An 18659-nucleotide genomic window follows, 5' to 3' on the forward strand; every position below is an offset into this window, starting at 1 on the left:
GGATCCAGGGTTGGAGTCTCTGGCCTCAGTGTACAGTATTCCCTCCTCCCAATATGTTAGGTGGGTACCACTGATATCCCCCTGTTCCTGTGCAGCAGCTTGCTACCTCAGGCTTTCAAGAGTTGGACAGGACTGATGTTGGGCTTTGTGAGCCCCCCTGAATCTAATTTTATATTCCTCGGTTGGGAGTCCAAAGACCTCAATAAGTGGGTTCCTCATGAGGTCATAAGACTCAGCATCTGTCCCTGTAAGGGCCAGGAGTCTGTCCCTGAAGTTACCAGTGAACACTTCCCAAATGAGTATCCCACAGTGTGACTTCTTCACCTTTCTCATTTTGCAAGCTCTCTCAAAAGCTGTGAAACATTTGGTGATGTCATAATCATCTTCCTCATATTTGGGGAAAATCCCTTTGGGGATTTTGGGATCATATGATTGCTCTCTGTCCCTATTTGGTATATTGCTGCCACCATTGATGGGGGCTAAGCTCATTTCTGCTCTTTCATTTTCTAGAGCCAGGGGCCTGGTCTCTAGATCTAATCTTCTTGTCAACCTTACTAAAAGGGTTGTCTCCTTATTGAGGCTGTAATCAATGGACTCAGAAGCACTTGAGCACCTGTGAGGGATATAGGGGCTAAGACATGTATTCATGGAGTATGGGGCACTGGTGCCCTTTTCTCCCTAGGAAGTGGTGTGGTTGTTGAAAGTTATCCTCATCCCCTCCATCTTCCTCTTCCTCTGAGAGGTCTTCACCATTCTCAGAGGGGTGGTCCCTAGCATACAATGACAACAGCTCCTGGAGCTTTCATTTGGAGAGATGGGACCCCATGTTAATATGTTTAAGTTTACATAGAGACCTTAGGTTCCTGGGGGCAGATTTATGAAGGCCTTGCGCCGCCGGTGCGTCACTTTTTCCCATGTTAAAAGTGACGCACCGGCGGCGCAAGGCCTTCATAAATCTGCCCCCTGAATTCTAAGTGGAGATGAGGGGTGAGGTTGAGCTCCTCAACCAGGGTCTCTAACCATTGTTGTTATCTTCACTAATAGCCGGGTTCCTGTTAAGAAACATTCTAACAAAAATTCTTACCCCAAACTAAAGTGAGTTTTTATTTTTCTAAAATTCTAAAGGAACTTAACCAATGCCCTAACAAGACTTTTAGTCATTTGGAAAAAGTTGTCAATTCAAAATCTGAATTTCTAAAGTCAAATTAGAAGTAATGTTGTGTGATCAGGTGTTGACAACATCAATCCAACCAATGCAAAGTTGTACATCACACTGCTGATCCACCAATGTAGGAATCTGGCTCTGTATATACTATACCAAAGTAAGGTATAGTTTGCACAGAGACCAGTGGAATCCCATAGGTAGGCAGAGGTAAATGACCTACTCTCTATTTGTGGTAGTGTGGGTGAGCAGTAAGGCTTTATCAGAGGGTAGTGTTAAGAATTTTTTGTACACACTCAGGCAAGATATTATGTCACGCACTCAAAGACTGAACTCAGACCAATTTCTTGTATCAAAAACATTATTTAGTTATTTTATTTCTAGAACCAAGCCAAGCCTGGGGCAGGCAAGTGAAATAATACTTTGCACGCTTTTATGCAGTAAATTACAGTTGAATGAAGGTTTAAATACAGTTGGTAGATTTACAGGTAAGTCAACAGTTCAAAATTACTTTTCAGTTACTTTATAGATTACGGTGCACGTCACTTCTTGGATTACTTTTTATGGTACTTTTGCTAACCAGTGTGACATGCCTAGATATCACACTGGGACATTGCCTAGACAAATGTTAAGTAATACAGTTTTTGTATGTTTGCAGTTTTCCAAGGTTATATACAAACCAACTCCGCACTTAGAAGATTTTTCAAAGAAAAACTGTCAATGCAATCCTATGTGAGGAAATGAAGTTATCGGTTTACAGGTAAGTACTTTGTTGTGGGAGATGGTATTCTGGGGATAGCACTAGAGTTGCTGCAGGATCAAGGATGCTCTCTCAAAGCACCCACAGAAGCACTAGGGCAGAAGGGTGCAGAGTGCTGAGGACCAATGTTATCCAATAAGGGATAGGGGCCCTCTGGTTGCTGGCTGCTCACGAGCAGGCCACAAGGTTGTGGGAGCAAATCTCCTGGTGTTAGGCTCAGTGCAAAGGAGGATCTAATTTAGCAAACAAGGTGGACCCACAGTGACTCAAGGGCGGCTGGGTGCAGGGTTCTGGTTTGGCATTGGGTGCCCTGCTGATTTCAATGGGGATTCTCCAGTTGCAACAAACACTGCCGGCTCGGGCCGGAGATCTTTGAGAGGCCTAGGGATGCTGGGACACCATTGGTCGGGCCACCCAAGGTGTGGGACATCGGGTGTGGGGGTGTCTTTGGGCATTGGGTTTTCTTACCAGCTCCGGTCGCGGTCGGGGTTATCCTCTGGAAAGGGGCTGCAGGCGTCAATTGGAGATTTGAGGCAAATCAGAGATCACCAGATCTCCTTGTGGTGTTGTGCCACTCGAACTCGGGCCATGGGCATCTGGTGCAGAGTGGTGCAGACTCATGCATTTGGCCGCAATCTTTGAGTGAGCAAGTCCGGTGGTCACGGGAGACAAAGCCTTGGTTTGGGAAGGCAAGGCAGGGCAGGTCCTCCAGGTTGAAGGGGGCTGCTGGCTGCAGGACACACTGGGATTTTGCTGGAGCAGGTGTGAGGTGGGGGCAGGCCAATAAGGCTGGGGCCAAGTCATTGGGCATCCTCGTCTTAGTTCAGCACGGCCTCTTCAGTCCTTCTTCTCTCGTCTTGTTGGTTCCTGTCTGAGGAGGCAAGGTTCAGGTTGCCCCTAAATACTAAATGTAGGGGTGTTACAGGTAGGTACCAGTCGGGACGAATGGGTCCCTTATTGGTCCCTTTTTGGGGTGGGTAAACCCCTTATTATGCCACCCTCCAGTGGTAGGGGGCATATGCCTCTCTGTGGTTGGCTGGGTCCTCTAATCTGCAAGATGGCAGGGAATGAGAGTTGTGGGAATACCTCCCTTCCTCACTTCGTTTTCCCACCAATTCTCCTGCCCAAAGTGGGGGTCAGAACCTGTGGGGGCCAGTTGCTAGAAGCAGCAAATTACTGGGGTAGCTCACAAAGGCAGCAAGCCTTCGAAGCCCCTGCCCATCCTGGGGAGGAGGCTTGGCACCTCTTGCTGGAATGTGCATTGTTTTAGACCCCGAGAGCAGCAGGCTCTCGACCCAGGGGTCCAGAAACATGTCTGATGGTGGCAGATGGCGAGCAGCCACTCAGCCAGGACACTAGAGTTACGTCATTTTTCATTAGACATCTCTAAGATGCTTTCTGAGTGCATTTTTCATTAAATCCTACACTGGCATCAGTGTGGTTTTAATGTGCTTAGACGTTTGATACCAAACTTCACAGTTTTCAGTAAAGTCATTATGGTGCTGTGGAGTTTGTGATGACAAACTCCCTGCACCATATACTCTTAATGGCAATACTGCACTTACAATGTCTAAGAATTGGTTTAGACACTGTAGGGGTACAGGGCTCATACACCTGTACCCTCACCACTGGTTTAGTGCACCCAGCAGGAGGGGTGGCTTACCTATGCCAGGGCAGTGGGTTGTAGGCATGGCACACAGGGATGTGTGCCGTGTTGACTCTTCACTTTGTTCTGCACCAAAACATGCAGCCTGCAATGGCAGTGTATGTGTGTAAAGGTACAGGGCCTCTAAGGGTGGCACAATAAGTGCTGCAGTTCTTAGAGGCCTTCCCTGGCCACAGCGCCCTTGGTACCTATGGTACCATTTACAAGGGACTTACATGTGGCCGAAGAGTGCCAATTGGGTTTTGTATCAATGCAGTTTAGGGAAAGACCATAGGCCCTGGGAGCCTGGTTGGCAGGAACCCAGGGCACACTCAGTCAAAGCACATCAACAGTTTGCCAAAAAGTGGGCGTAAGAAGGCAAAAAGAGGGCACTTTTATTACAATGAACGTTAGTACTAACCTGGCACAGAGGGCATTGGAAGCACTTGAGGAAGCCCACAATTGGAAATGGCTGATGCAGAACTGGATAGGGCAGACATTCATGTTCAGGGTGGTTGGTGCGGTGTATAGTTTTCAATGTTGATTTAATCTGTTATTGAAGTTCATTGGTGTAGCTGCTGAGGATTTTTACGGTATGGAAACCAGGCTACGTTTCATCTGTAGCTTCACTCCTTCTTGAGTATTGTAACAGTACCTCAGAGCGAGTCGCTTGTCCCTTGGCTCCCTGCAGTCATCCTTGTTTTCTTGGTGACGTCAGTTTGGCTGGTAGTTAGTTGGGAGTGGTTTCGCGCTGGTAAACATGAGGTGATTCACAGGTAGTAGGCTGACTCATTCTCACAGGTGTAGCAGTAAATCCTTCCTGGTATCCGTAAGTGAAGTTTCTGTGTAACCTGCTAAATAAAGGAATGCCTGACAGGGAGGCTTAGTGTTTCGGGCCAGGCTGGGTGAATAACTTTCTGTTTCATTTATGCCTCGGTGAGGAGAACTCTATGGTCTGCAGGTAAGCCTCGTGAAGCCAGTTGTATTTAATAATTATCATTAGGGGTCTTGGTGGAATTTAATCATGCAAACTATATATACCACGGTTTGCTCTAACCCAACAGACAACATGATCACCATCGGCACCAAAAGCACAGAAGGCCAAAGGTACCCTGTCCATCTAGGTGCGTGTCGGTGGCGAGGAGCTGGTGGGAGAGCAGAATTCCACCTATTGCAAGGCTCTCACTGCACCAGAGCCGGCTTGGGGACAGGTGGCCGATCCTGTAACTGGACGTGTAACACTCAAACAAACACACCCTGCTGGCATGCTTGCTGAGTCCCGATAAAATGCCATATTTGTGTAGAGGTTTCTGCCAAAACTATTATCTGACAGGCAAATCAGGAAACCAGTGAAACACTTGTGGCAAATATAAAATTATATTGCATGTTTATTGACCTCAAGGCAGCATGTGCAATACTAAACAGTCACAAGGTAGTCACGAACAAGGGAACATAATAATTAAACGAAGAACGGAACACAATAATTGATTGTTTCAAGCGTCTTTTTTATGGTGATTGACCGAGCTCGTGTCTCCACAGCGATGGAGCACTGTACAAAGGTCGGTGTACACAGCAGGGGCAGAGAAGGGGGTGTGAGGAAGGGGGTGGAGGCAGCAGCTTGAGGACTGCCAGGGAGGGTCCATCAGCCAAGGGGGGTTACACGTGGAGGGGAGTTGCTGGAAGAGAAGGGTCTCCGTCTCCTTCTGAGATCAGGCGCGAGGGGCTTCCTGTTTTTCTGAATCATACCTGGATATGCTGGAAAGAAGTTCCAGCCTCGGCAAGTCCCTTGACAGGGAGGTGAGTGACCCAAATATACGTACATCCGTTCACCTGTCCTCAGTCCAGACCCCCCTGCATGAGGGATCTTGCTTGGGTGTTGTCCTGCAGTGCAGAGGGCACCTTTCCACAAGGCTCAGATTCACACGGGTGCTCGATTTGCAGATGTCTGTGCTAGATTGCATGGGCAGAACTATGGATACACAGTCTCTGGAACTTCCGCCCCATAAAACTCCGTATGGAACCAGACTTTAGGACCTCACACCACAGATCTGTTATGCTGCGTCAGAAGCTCGAGACTGTAGTCCCTCCTATGTCTCTGATGAAGGGCCTTCTGTGTGATCCATACACCCCCCTCCCGACCACCACCCCTTCCCCCGGATCTGCTTGAAAGGACTCTTGCACAGTTTAAGCATAATGGAAAAAGCCAACAAGGGAAGAAATACTTGGGTGAAAACATGTTTTCGTGAAATTTTAGAAAAAAGCAGTCCCATTCAAACTAAGTACTGCTTGCTGGGGTCAGTACACCAGGAGGTTTACCTTATCTGTGCATACTTTGGCCTTGAAGAGGTTCTTGAATAATTACTCGCATTGTCTTAGCAGCTAAGACTTAGCTACTTAAGCCACGCGGAGCTTTGCTTCCTCCAGGATTCTTTCCCTGGAAGAGTGTCAATTGTCACAGGTGCTGATGACGTTCTCTAATGAAGAAGTTAGCATGGTTGCCGTGCTGTTGCAAGGTGAAGGAAACGTTGGTGACTGTGGAGGAACAGCCTCTCATTGTTAAAGGGTAGAAAAGAAATAGACATTTCTAGCATCTGATTTCATGCGACCTCCTAGCACACACATTTGTGACTAGCATTATCGCTGGCCTTGGTGTAAATAGTGCAACCATCTGCGGATACATACGTTTCTACTCACCATAACCTGGCCAGCAAGCCTTTTGCCTATTCATAAGCAATCTTGGCATGGCCATCATTAGGATCTTTGAGGAGTCTGAAAGACATATGTTGGGCATCCTAATTCGTGACGACTTTGAATTGATTATTGTCTTTTTCAGCTTTCTATGGTCCTCGTGGCGCTAAACAATGTGGAATTATGTGTTAAACGTTCAGAAACAGGATCATGCAAAACAATCCATAAGCTCAAGCTGCCCAGAATCTCCCAACCAAACTCGACAAAAAGATACCTTGAGCAACATTGATAAGTCATTTCTTTGTGCGATAGGGTATCGATTTTCTATATTTCATCTACGACTCATTACGTGTATTTCAGTGTCTACTAAAGGGTGACTTGATTGGGTTTATTGGACTAGTGTGTATTAAAATAGGTAATATCAAGCGGGAGTGCCCCAGCAGTGCTGGGCAGCACTCTCTCTGCACCCAGTGGGGACCCAGCATGGCCGGCAATCATTGTGGTAGGCTGGGGATGGAGTGGAGGGTAGCGTCTGTACTGCCATGAAGTCCTTATTTTTGTCCCTGCTGAGCCGGGTTGCTGGTGTGAGGGAGGCAAAAAACATAGGTGATGGACAGAATGCAGAACATGTCATACATTCACCCCAGTACAGAGATCTGGGCCGAAATCCATCGTTTTTTTGCTCACCATGCCATTCCAGTTTGAACCCAGCCATATGCAAATCAATCTTGACCCTGTGCCCCATGGGAACAGTCCAGCCCGAACTGCCTGCCAAGCCAGGTCCTCCCTGGACTGGAAACAAGCATCCAAGGACCGGTTTCGGGCTTTCAGCCCTCATCAGCCTGGATAGCTTGATTCCAGTGGCATGGAGAGCACGGAACTCACGTCTGAGCATACCCGTCCCACTCAGGGTGACAAATGCAAAAAACACAAGTGATGGACAGAATACAGAACAATGTCATACATTCACCCCAGTACAGAGATCTGGGCCTAAATCCATCGTTTTTTGCTCACCATGCCATTCCAGTTTGAACCCAGCCATATGCAAATCAGTCTTGACCCTGTGCCTCATGGGAACAGTCCAGACCGAACTGCCAAGCTAGGTCCTCCCTGGACTGGAAACAAGCATCCAAGGACCGGTTTCGGGCTTTCAGCCCTCATCAGCCTGGATAGCTTGATTCCAGTGGCATGGAGAGCACAGGACTCACGTCTGAGCATACCCGTCCCACTCAGGGTGACAAATGCAAAAAACACAGGTGATGGACAGAATACAGAACAATGTCATACATTCACCCCAGTACAGAGATCTGGGCCTAAATCCATCGTTTGTTTGCTCACCATGCCATTCCAGTTTGAACCCAGCCATATGCAAATCAGTCTTGACCCTGTGCCCCATGGGAACAGTCCAGCCCGAACTGCCAAGCCAGGTCCTCCCTGGACTGGAAACAAGCATCCAAGGACCGGTTTCGGGCTTTCAGCCCTCATCAACCTGGAAAGCTTGATTCCAGTGGCATGGAGTGTCATGTATTCCTATAGGTTCTGAATCGATCCCCCTATTCCTGACCCTATTCTAGTTAAACAAACCAACAAGTTAACTAGCAGTCAGCCCATGAGGCAGAAAACCCCCATGATGCAGATACCGTTATCTGACGCAGTCACACTACGGCACAGGAACGTGTTATCTGATTAGGTCATAACGCTTGCGATCTAATTAGACAAGCGATATTCCTCCAGCCCCTGATAAGGCATACGGAGTTCTCATAACAAATCAAACCTATGACAACCTGGGCAAAACCCTGCGGCCATTGTTTTGATTTCACCGAGAACTTCAGTTAAAGAATGTGCTAACGAGCAAGTCGTATGACATCCTTATTGACGTATCTATGTCCATCCTTACGTCAATCTCGGCACCTTAAAGGTATAAATATTACCGATCTTGCCCTATGCAAACACACGCGTGGTGACGAGACGGAGCAGCCATACTTGCCGAAGCCAAGAGCAGAGCAGACCCCGCTGGCAGCAGCCCCGCCTTCCTGACGCGCTGAGAGACGCACTGCTTTCTCCTGCCGAGAATCCAGCACCGGCGTTTCTGGGTAGCCCTCGCAGGCAGCCTGGAATATCGAGACCAGAGAGAGAGATACCATTCCTCATTCATCCTAACTTCCAGGTACAGAACTGAATGACCCCTCACAGAGAATTCTTTAGTTATTCACTTGGCAAAAACAAACTTAACTTAAACTGTAACTTTCTATTCCCGCCCACGTATTAGACTTAGGTCAGGTACACGGGGTAGGCGTATCTAGAAACACCAGTTGAGTACGTTTAGTCAAATGTATATGTGTATGTAATATATTTTATTCATTTTAAAACATCTTATGGCTTAGAAACCATATCAATGTTTTTACAGTATTATTTTATACTATTGCTTTTAATGTATGCACTTTACTTAGCTATAAGTATTGCAATAATATCGATCCATTTCTCTTGTATGAGAAAAGAGACTGATCAATAAATAACACCTTTTTATTGAACACGCCCGTCTCTTCCTTTTCTCTACATTCTGATGAGACTAAGAATGCACGTACTGACTGAGTAAAATAAATTGCCTTTTGTTCACACGACTCTCGAGATTTACTCTTGATTAGGGGAGAGCAAAGTTGTCATGTTCTATGGTTGTCAGAAACTAAATCCCTTCTTGTCTAATCAGGGGAGTTAATTCTTTCCTGAACATTCGAGAAAGTTTCTAGTGAACTCTGAGCTAAGCTGGCAAACCCAAAACTTTAAGTCTAGTATCGACAGTAGTAGACCTAGTTAACGTCTGGCCTAGGCCTTTACTGCTGTAGGTATTATTCCAATGCGCAGAGCCTATTGGGATGATAGGAACTACACTACATGGCGCCCAACGCGTTTGGAAAGGGCGATAAAACTAACGTAAGACATTTAGAGTAACTCAGTCGTGCTTTCTCACTCAGACCCCTTTTCCCAAATACTCCAAAGACGTCTGGAGTGGGTGAAAGGTTATATCCGCCAGACCTCGCAGGAGGGAACTCCTATGTATGGTTCTTGGTATAGTCAACGTTGAAGGATACACTGTTCCAAAATATTGTGCATCTAATCTTTGTTTCCATAAGAAACCTGATCTGCAAACAAAAGAAATAACCTTCATGACAGTAAAATGTCAGACAATGAAGAAGAAAGAGAGGCAGTTAGATTAGCAGCTGAACTCGCAGCGGCTGATGCTGCAGCACTAGATGCGGACGGGGATATAATACTCATCCCGGTCATCAAAAGGAGATCTATAACCCTGAAACTTATAGAAAATGGACTGACACCTAGAGGTGGCACAGTCATATTCGTAATTGAGGCACACGAATATCGGCAGACAGAGGTATACTATTCATGGATACATTTTCCAGCAGCAAATGCTGTAACAAAGTACTTCCAATATTACAAAATAGAGGAACCTCCTAATGAGTACACTCCTTTCGAGGAGGTGGAAGTACCACTCAAATTTCAAGAGCATTTGCTCTTATTTGATGGCGCCCTAAAACATAACAATCACATCACCAGGCTCGGTCCTTTAGGAAGACCAGGAGCAACGTGGCCGGTCCTAGCCGGATACACACCACATCCAGACATCGATGGGATGTCTGCACCAAACCTTTTAACACAGCTAAAACAATTAATAAAAATTCATAGACAATTAGTTCAGTATGTGATGCGGACATCAACAATTCAGCCAGCGATTAAACTTCCACAGCTGACCCCTCACCAGGGGAACACAAATAAAATTACACCACAGAACATCCAATCCTGCCTAGGTAAAGTACCGGCTAAACGGGAACAAATACCATTCTGGTTGGCACAGAAAATTACCCAAATAGAGGCGGTGTTTCCTGACACCACCCCGCTAGAAAAGCACAGGATTCTGACTATCTGTCTCCCAATGGGAATCGCACCACACATAGAGGACTGTGACACTTGGAGTACAGTCTTTGCTTCCATCTACACAAAAACGCACGGTGTTCCATCCATTTCGGTAATACCAGATGTGCTAAAACAAATTCAAGATGAATATGGTCCTGAACCCGCTTTAACTCTTGGTATGAAATTACTAAAAGACTTCAAGCAGGTCTCGGCTATATTATTAGCCAACATAAAGGGAGAAGCAGCAAACGTGGCGATCCGCCAGAGGTTAAAAGAGACAGATATAGCAGACCAACCAGCTGAAATTGCCAGAATCATAGAAAAGTCCTATGAGGAACTAGGTAGAGATAGTTTAGGTGGAATACCAGTAAAACCACAACTGACTGAAAGTCCAGAAAAAATATTTTTTAATAATAATTCACCAAAAAAGAACTGGGATGGAAACAAACAATCCAATCCTAAAGAAAAGAAATTCCAGTCCAGAGGAAGGTCTCCTAGGCGAAGAGAGAAATCTCCGAACCAAAGACACAGGTCACCCCAGAGTGACCCCTCTGGGAAAAGATATAACCTTAGAAATAGGGATAATATAAAAAAGCCTGATAGATATCAAGACATTGATACACGTCCCTCTCAATCTTTTCAGACTTCCTCGCAGAAATCGGAAAGAAGAGGACGATCAGAACAAAGAGAAGAGCACACCAAGTCCAAAGACAAGGAACCTGCTCAGCTAAAAAAGAAATTACAATTTCCAAAAAAGAAGGTAGCCAGTATCAAGGTAGTTAACAACGCCGAGAATACTGAGGACACAACTGAAAAACGGAGAGTGGGCTCAGACAATGCTAGACAGTGCAGCAGAAGTGAGCATAGCTCGCAAAGTCCTTATGAATCATCTGGAGACAGTGGACACGAATGAATATCTTCAAGTGGAAACTGCGGACACCAGAGTTAGCAAACCTCACAAGATATACGAGATAACATTACGTATAGAGGGAGATAAGACTAGGAAAATAAGGGGACTATTTTGGGATAATCTCTCCAAGGGCTATGATATCCTTCTAGCTGAAAAAGACTGGCCACCAGAGTTTGTCAGGGAGTGCCCTCATGGCGAAGAAATAATTATGCCTGCCTTCTCGAATCATATCCCGATTCATAAAAAATACACACTTGCCAGAAAATGGGCAGTGGCTTTAGCTCCTGCCTTATATAAAAATCATGTAGGATGGGATGAGGACTCTCCTCCTCACAAAATCCAGTTAAAATCACAACCAACTGCACAAAGGCAGTACCCAATTAAGCAAGAAGCTAAAAAACAGGTAAATAAAATACTAGATCAGCTAGAATACCAGGGGGTGATTGAAACTTGCACCTCACAAATGAACAACCCTTTGTTTCCGGTCTCCAAACCAGACAATTCATATTGTCTAGTTTTGGATTACCGACACCTTAACACATGTTGCAAAACTTTTGCAGTGCAAAATTCACACAGTGCTGCACTAATGAATAACATAGTGCGCAAAAAATACAAAACAACCTTAGACATCTCCAATGGATTCTTTTGTCAAAACATAGCACCAGAGAGCAGATATTTAACTGCGTTCTCAATAAATGGCACTCAAAAACAATTCTGTCGGTTAGCCCAGGGGTACAAGAACAGCCCGGGGGTATTCTCAGCGAGAGTAACAGAATTACTACAACTATATGATGATGAAGCATTATCTTATGTCGATGACATTTACTTAACAGATGATGACTTGGAGACTCACTTGAAGAGAGTGAACACCATAATACTTGGGTTCGCAGCAGAGGGTTACAAATTCAACTTTAAAAAATCCAGAATTGCCCATCTGACAGTCCTATTCTTAGGATATGAGTTATCAAGTGAAGGCAAAAGCCTGGCTGACAATTTCCTAGAGAAATGCGCCGTACTCCAAGCACCTAGAACACTAAAAAACTTACAGTCGATTCTAGGCTTCCTAAATTTCGGAAGAACATACATTGCAAATTACGCAGAAAGGGTCAAACCCCTTTATGATCTGATAAAACCTGATTTTAAAAGATCCAATTGGACTCAAATACACACAGAAATTTTGAGATCCCTACAAACAGACATGCTAATTAAAACAAAATTAGAAACACGTGATAACACACGCAATCTTGTGATTCGAGTCATCCCAGGGAGATGCGGATTCACATACCTGACCTCTAATGAGGGAGAAAAGATACCAATTGCATTCAAATCACACTTGTACACAGAGGCTGAACAGAAATTCAGCAACAAAGAAAAAATTGTTCATGCAGTTCAAACCGCAATACCTAGAGAAAAAGATCAAGCGGACGGTAGACATATCACAGTCAGAACAGCGGAATCAGCCTTTGAGGCATTAACAACACCGTGTAATTTACCAACAACAACATTGAATCCGGAATGGATACAATGGGTGAATTCAATTACAACGGACAAAGTACACTACTACATTGATCCAGAACTAGAAGAAATGAAAAATTTAGAATATGAAAAAACATACCCTCTGCCAATCGACATTCTGCCTTTACGACATTACGCCTGTGTAATCTATACAGACGGACATGCTCAACCCCCCGTTTGGGGAGAACAGGCATACAACCCCACATGTGAGATTACAAAAGAAGTGTGGCGCGGAGGGAAACTAAAACCTCTATTAACAAAATCACACTCAGTAGAAACTAATTCAGAAAAACAAACTGAAATAATAGCATTGAAAATGGCGCTAGATAATGCGGATCGCGAATTCCCGACACTTATAGTGTCAGATTCATATTACTGCGTCAAATCATATAACAAGGATTTGCAGACATGGATTCAAAACGGTTACAAAGATGACACAGATGCACCAATAAAGCAGAAACTGCTCTGGGAACAAATAGCTCTTTTACAAAAAGAACTACCAAAGACTCACGTGATACATACGCTGAGTCATCAACGTGATGGCGTTCACGTTGCAGGGAATTCATTGGCTGATGAGGCCGCGAAGGCAGCTGTGCAAACGGCTTCCGTAGCTGCCGACACCCGGTCAAAAACAAAAATAGACAGCGAAATATTACAAGCTGTCAGCGCTTCAGGAAAGGATTCGATAGAACCACTCCCTAAAGGCTTTCCAGTAAAATACTCATACATAACTGATGCAAACAATGTTCCTTTTGCTCGAATCCCTGGAGTGGGGGATAGGGCAATTCCAAACATGGAACATAGGTCAGGACTAATAATAGTGGCACACGAAGGGCTTGCTTCTATACATGCTGGCGTCTCAGCCACAGTATCATTATTAAAACAGAGATACTGGTGGCCACAAATGAGAAGACAAAGAAGGAACTATGTTCTAGAATGTGAAATATGTCAAAAAATGAAAGTATCAACGGTGAGACGTCCAGCGCAGACGCCCCTTCTAATCTCGGATTAACCATTAGCATGTGTTTATCTAGACCACTGCGGTCCCTTACAATGGGATGGTAACTATAAATATATCTTGGTCGCAGTGGATTCATGCACGAGATTCATATGGATGTGGCCCCAGCGAATGGCTGACGCCAGAACCGTTATAAAAGATTTGCGAGTCTTTATCGGCACATACGCAATTGGCATGCTGCATTCGGACAATGGTCCTGCTTTTAGCTCTAGAGCTTATAAGGAGGCCATGGTCGGAATGGGCGTGAATTTGCGGTACTCTTGTCCATTTCACCCTGAGGGGAACGGAATTGTTGAAAGAAAAAACCGTGACATAAAGCAATCTATAACGGCAAAGGTATTAGGTACGGGAGCTGGGTGGGTCAAACATCTAATAAGTGTCCAACGTAGTCTCAATAACTTGCCAAGAAATTCTCTGAAGGGATTCAGTCCGTACGAATTATTATTCGGAACTAGGATGATTATCTCTGACCTTGACAGTCAGACTTCAGTGGTGAAAGAAAAAAGCTTTGATATCAAAGACCGTTTGGCTATTTTGCAGGACTTAAACAAAACAAGAAAAGACCTGAGCAACATAAAGTTGAAACAACAGCCAACAACCACTGAAGAACCACCACCTGTCCCAGCAAGACCTGTCTGGATTCCTAAAGTCGGGGATCTAGTCAGGGAGAAGATCGCGGTAAAGAAGGAATTTGGGCCTTCTTACAGAAAAGCAGTTCCTGTCTTGTCTGTCAACGGGACAAGATCAGTTGTACTACCGCCACTTGCTGGTAAAAAGGAGAACCGAGTTGTATCCATCGACCTGGTAAAACCACAACATGTGGCCGATAACAAACAGTAGGCCAAGTGGACTCCCAATAAGTAGCAGAACACCAAGGTTTGCTACCAGTACAGAGGTTCTTACGAAGAGGCTCATCACATTCGAAACGCCTACAGAAGAACAACAAGGACTATGCAGCAATGCAATAGAACTCAGACCTCTGAAAACCCAAATAAAAACATTTAGCAGAGACACACCAATCTATAATGCAGTACCAAGTGAAAATGCAACCAATGAACCAATTGGAACAATTGACAGAACTGCTTCCGGCTACTTCATAAACTTCGATGATTCCTCTGAAGGCTTCACTGAATCAAAAACACAGCCATCATCAAAAACCTTTAAAGATAAAGCTAAAGAACTTTTGAAACAACTGAAAGAAACATATCTGATTTCTCCATGGATTGAATTTTGGGTGGGTTTTGGTGCATTTATCCTCATACTTTGGCTCATCATGGTACTTACTTTGGGACGCTTCATTGAGGGAAAATATGCTAAAATGGACACAGCAAGTCAGAAAATCAACTTGATCCTCAAACCACACACATCTTCACACGTCGAGAAAAGAGAACTTTCTTCAGCCAACTTCACAGCCAATCCGATACCTGGTGGGGTAGCCTGGGACAACACTGACTATGAAATTTATGGTCCGGTCGAGATCCTGAAATATCCACACCAAATTAAGATCTCCTTGAGTGACTTTGTAAAACCAAACTCATTTGCTGATGATTGGGACTTCGAAAGCATTAATAATATGATGTCTGTTTTAGTAATGTCTGCTAAATTTACCAAACATGATTATTTGCAGGGTTCTACCAATTATGATAGTATGTACTGTTATAACCACTATGGTAACCATTTTTTACATAGATCTGCACAACCTAGAAATGTTTTAAATTATAATCAATGGGAACATTGTGCAACACCTCCAAAAGGGAGCTCAAGAACCGTTTACGACAAATATTCATATTTTTCAGGTTTTAACACAAGTAATGCTGAAGCATTTTATTTTAAATTGTCAAATAAGACAGGGACCAAGACCATGATAACCAACACAAAATTGTTATATTCAGACTCATTCTTTGAAAAAATGAATACCTTTGGATTTGATTATTGGGACAAAAATGTTGAATTGAAAAGTGATTGGGGTACAAAAGAATGGCAAGTACAGGGTATAGAAGCTTTGTTTAGAGCCTGCATGATCCCAGAACAAATGATATTTTTAAATGACACTGTTCAACAGACCACCTGTCTTGGCTTAGCCAAAATCAAAGATTTAAATAAACCGTCTATTCCAAAGCCAACAATGTTTAGCAATAACTCTGATACAGATGAAGAGATAGACGTAAACCATATATTAAACCAAAACAGAACACATCCTGATTGGAAACAGTGGTTGATCTGGCCCACAGATACTAATAACTGTCAAGACAGATTCCTGAACAAAACGCAGGGGTTCAAAATGACCAGGCCAGACCCTAGATATCCCCAAAGACATCACCCAGGGATAATAACCACCTACAGTGTGGGCAAATTATGCCTTCAATGGCTACAAACTTCCACACTGGCAGAAATTAAGCAACACCTAACTTTACTTACTGATGGTGCTGACTTGCGTGATTTCACTATGGGACCACGCAAACAGCGTCAAAAGCGTTTCATAGCAGCCTCTGTATATGCAGCATACAATGAGGCCTGGAAGGTTACTCAAATTGAAACAGCAGAAAGAATACGGGAAATTGACCGTATTAATTTGGAAAAATCACTTTCTGTAGTGGACAATGGGTTAATGACTCTGTCCTCCAGAATTTTTTCTTTGGACAGCATTGTGTCTTCAGCAATCGATATATTATCGCAAGACTTACTGTTATTACAACACGGTCAGTCACAATTGCGTTCTATTGTACAGCTTGGCTGGACGTTACAAAATCTGCGTTCAGGCTATGTGCCTTGGCGTCTAATCAACACAACGTCATTATTCCAAATCTTTAACCTTACTGATAGACAAATCAGTATGGCACAAAAGGGTGCTGATTATACAATCTTGAGCATTGAAAAACTCGAAAGATTACCAGTGACAATGTCAGAACGACCTGTCAGTGAATGGATAATACATGGGATAATAAATATTCCAATCTCAACCTTCAGGTTTCAATACTGCCAAAAATATATACAGGCTGGCATGTACGAGAAATTGGGAAAGGGGTACCTTAAAACAACATGGAACCTGCCCTATTCACATGCATGTGTCAGTAATAAAGGACAGAAAGTGTTTCTTAGTGGCAACAATTGTGCGATGTCACTAAGTGGCACACTTCTGTGTAACGGAATTAGTTTGCATGGAGCCTGTGAAGGGAATTCATACAACCTTTCATGTCACCAGCAAGGCGCACCTGCAACAGAAATAGAACCATTCTTTCAAAGACTCTATAATGGGAGTTACATTCTTATTGTAGACCGCAGATGCTGTAGTCTTATGCCCGGGACTCCTTATCTAGTAACTACTACTGCGAAGGTCAAGTGCTGTGGACGCTCATTGTTCCCCAGCTCCTTCCCAGACAGGGAGGCAAGGGCATGGCCCGATTTGAAAATTACTTCTATTCGAATAGATACTTTAAGCAGAATGAAAACAGTGCTTCTTCAGACGCCTACCAGGCTCTCGTCATCAAAAGAAACGTATGATCTACAAGTCGCAAGGACGACTGCAGAGATACATACATTATTATCAACTAATTCCCCCGTACATTTCGCGGAAATCCTGAATGAAATCTTAAATATTTCTGATACCAATGGGGTCTCAAAGGTATTTAAGACAGTATTTTCGATGGCATTAACACCATTCAAAGCCATACTGGGTATTTTTCCAGATTTCGTCCATTCGATTTTTGGCGGACTTCCCCTGATCTTGGGACTAATTGCAGGAATCCTATTCTTAGTCCTTATTTTTCGTTATGGCAACCCATGTCACAGACAAAACTCTTGCGACAAGGGAAGAAACAATCCTAGCCATTGGATACCGGGACCGGATATCAAAAATCCTGGGACTCTCCCGGCTTAGAGACCTGAACATGACTTGGTTTCTATCATTTCGACCAATGTGGCAAAGATGTGTTTTACCTGTATTAAGGTGTCTGCTATGCGGAGAAGAATGCGTGTTAGACACCTGTCTGACGCTACAATCGGATGCGCCGATGGATGCAGAAACATTGTTGAGCCCGATCAAGGTTCATGCTTTGTGCTGCCCTCAAAGGCTACCAATCCTGATGACGGCATTCGTGGAAGCTTCACCACTACGATTGATGGGTAGTGAAGTTCAAGATGAAAGCAGCATCGAACAGGTACGACCTTCTGTCAGCAATGCGAATCAGAATGTCAATGGAGACAATCATGCACAAGAATGCATGATTACACCTATTTCCGAGTTAGTGGAACTTTCCCAGGAAGCTGTTGACAGTTTTTTCGAAAGCCTAAATGATATGATGTTCTCACCCGAACAGAAATAGAGACTTTTGAGCAAGCTCGCACACGGCGTTCCCTGAATTCGGCCTTCAACTTTAAATAATAAAGTCACATGAACTATTTTTCACTCCAGTTCATGGACAGCGACTCTTTCAGAAGCCCCAATTCATTTTTTCGGTTTTTCGGGACACTTATCTTCTGCTTAAAGTAAGAAACTATTCCTAAAGAACTAAGATTTCTATTTTTAGATACTTTATAGACTTTAGCTGCCCGCTGGTATGTTCACAAATATTTTATTCTGTGATGGAATGGTCTCGAAACTTTTTTCTGTATTTAAGAAACCATTTCATGTGTAATTCTCATACACCAAGTAAGCAATAATGTATACAAATGCGTGATTACTTTAGCATTATTCCAAAGCTTGAGTGCATACAATATATATGTCTGCAAATTTTCCGTATATTTGAAGAATTTCAAAATGCATTTATGTATTTTGGGGTGGTAAGGTATACACACTACTCTATAGTATGTTGTACTATGTTATACTATGCCTTAGATTAGTAAATATGTCCATAGTTAGCGTGGAGTGGGTGTCATGTATTCCTATAGGTTCTGAATCGATCCCCCTATTCCTGACCCTATTCTAGTTAAACAAACCAACAAGTTAACTAGCAGTCAGCCCATGAGGCAGAAAACCCCCATGATGCAGATACCGTTATCTGACGCAGTCACACTACGGCACAGGAACGTGTTATC

Source organism: Lissotriton helveticus, chromosome 5_1 (genome assembly GCF_964261635.1).
Source record: "Lissotriton helveticus chromosome 5_1, aLisHel1.1, whole genome shotgun sequence".
Classification (NCBI taxonomy): domain Eukaryota; kingdom Metazoa; phylum Chordata; class Amphibia; order Caudata; family Salamandridae; genus Lissotriton; species Lissotriton helveticus.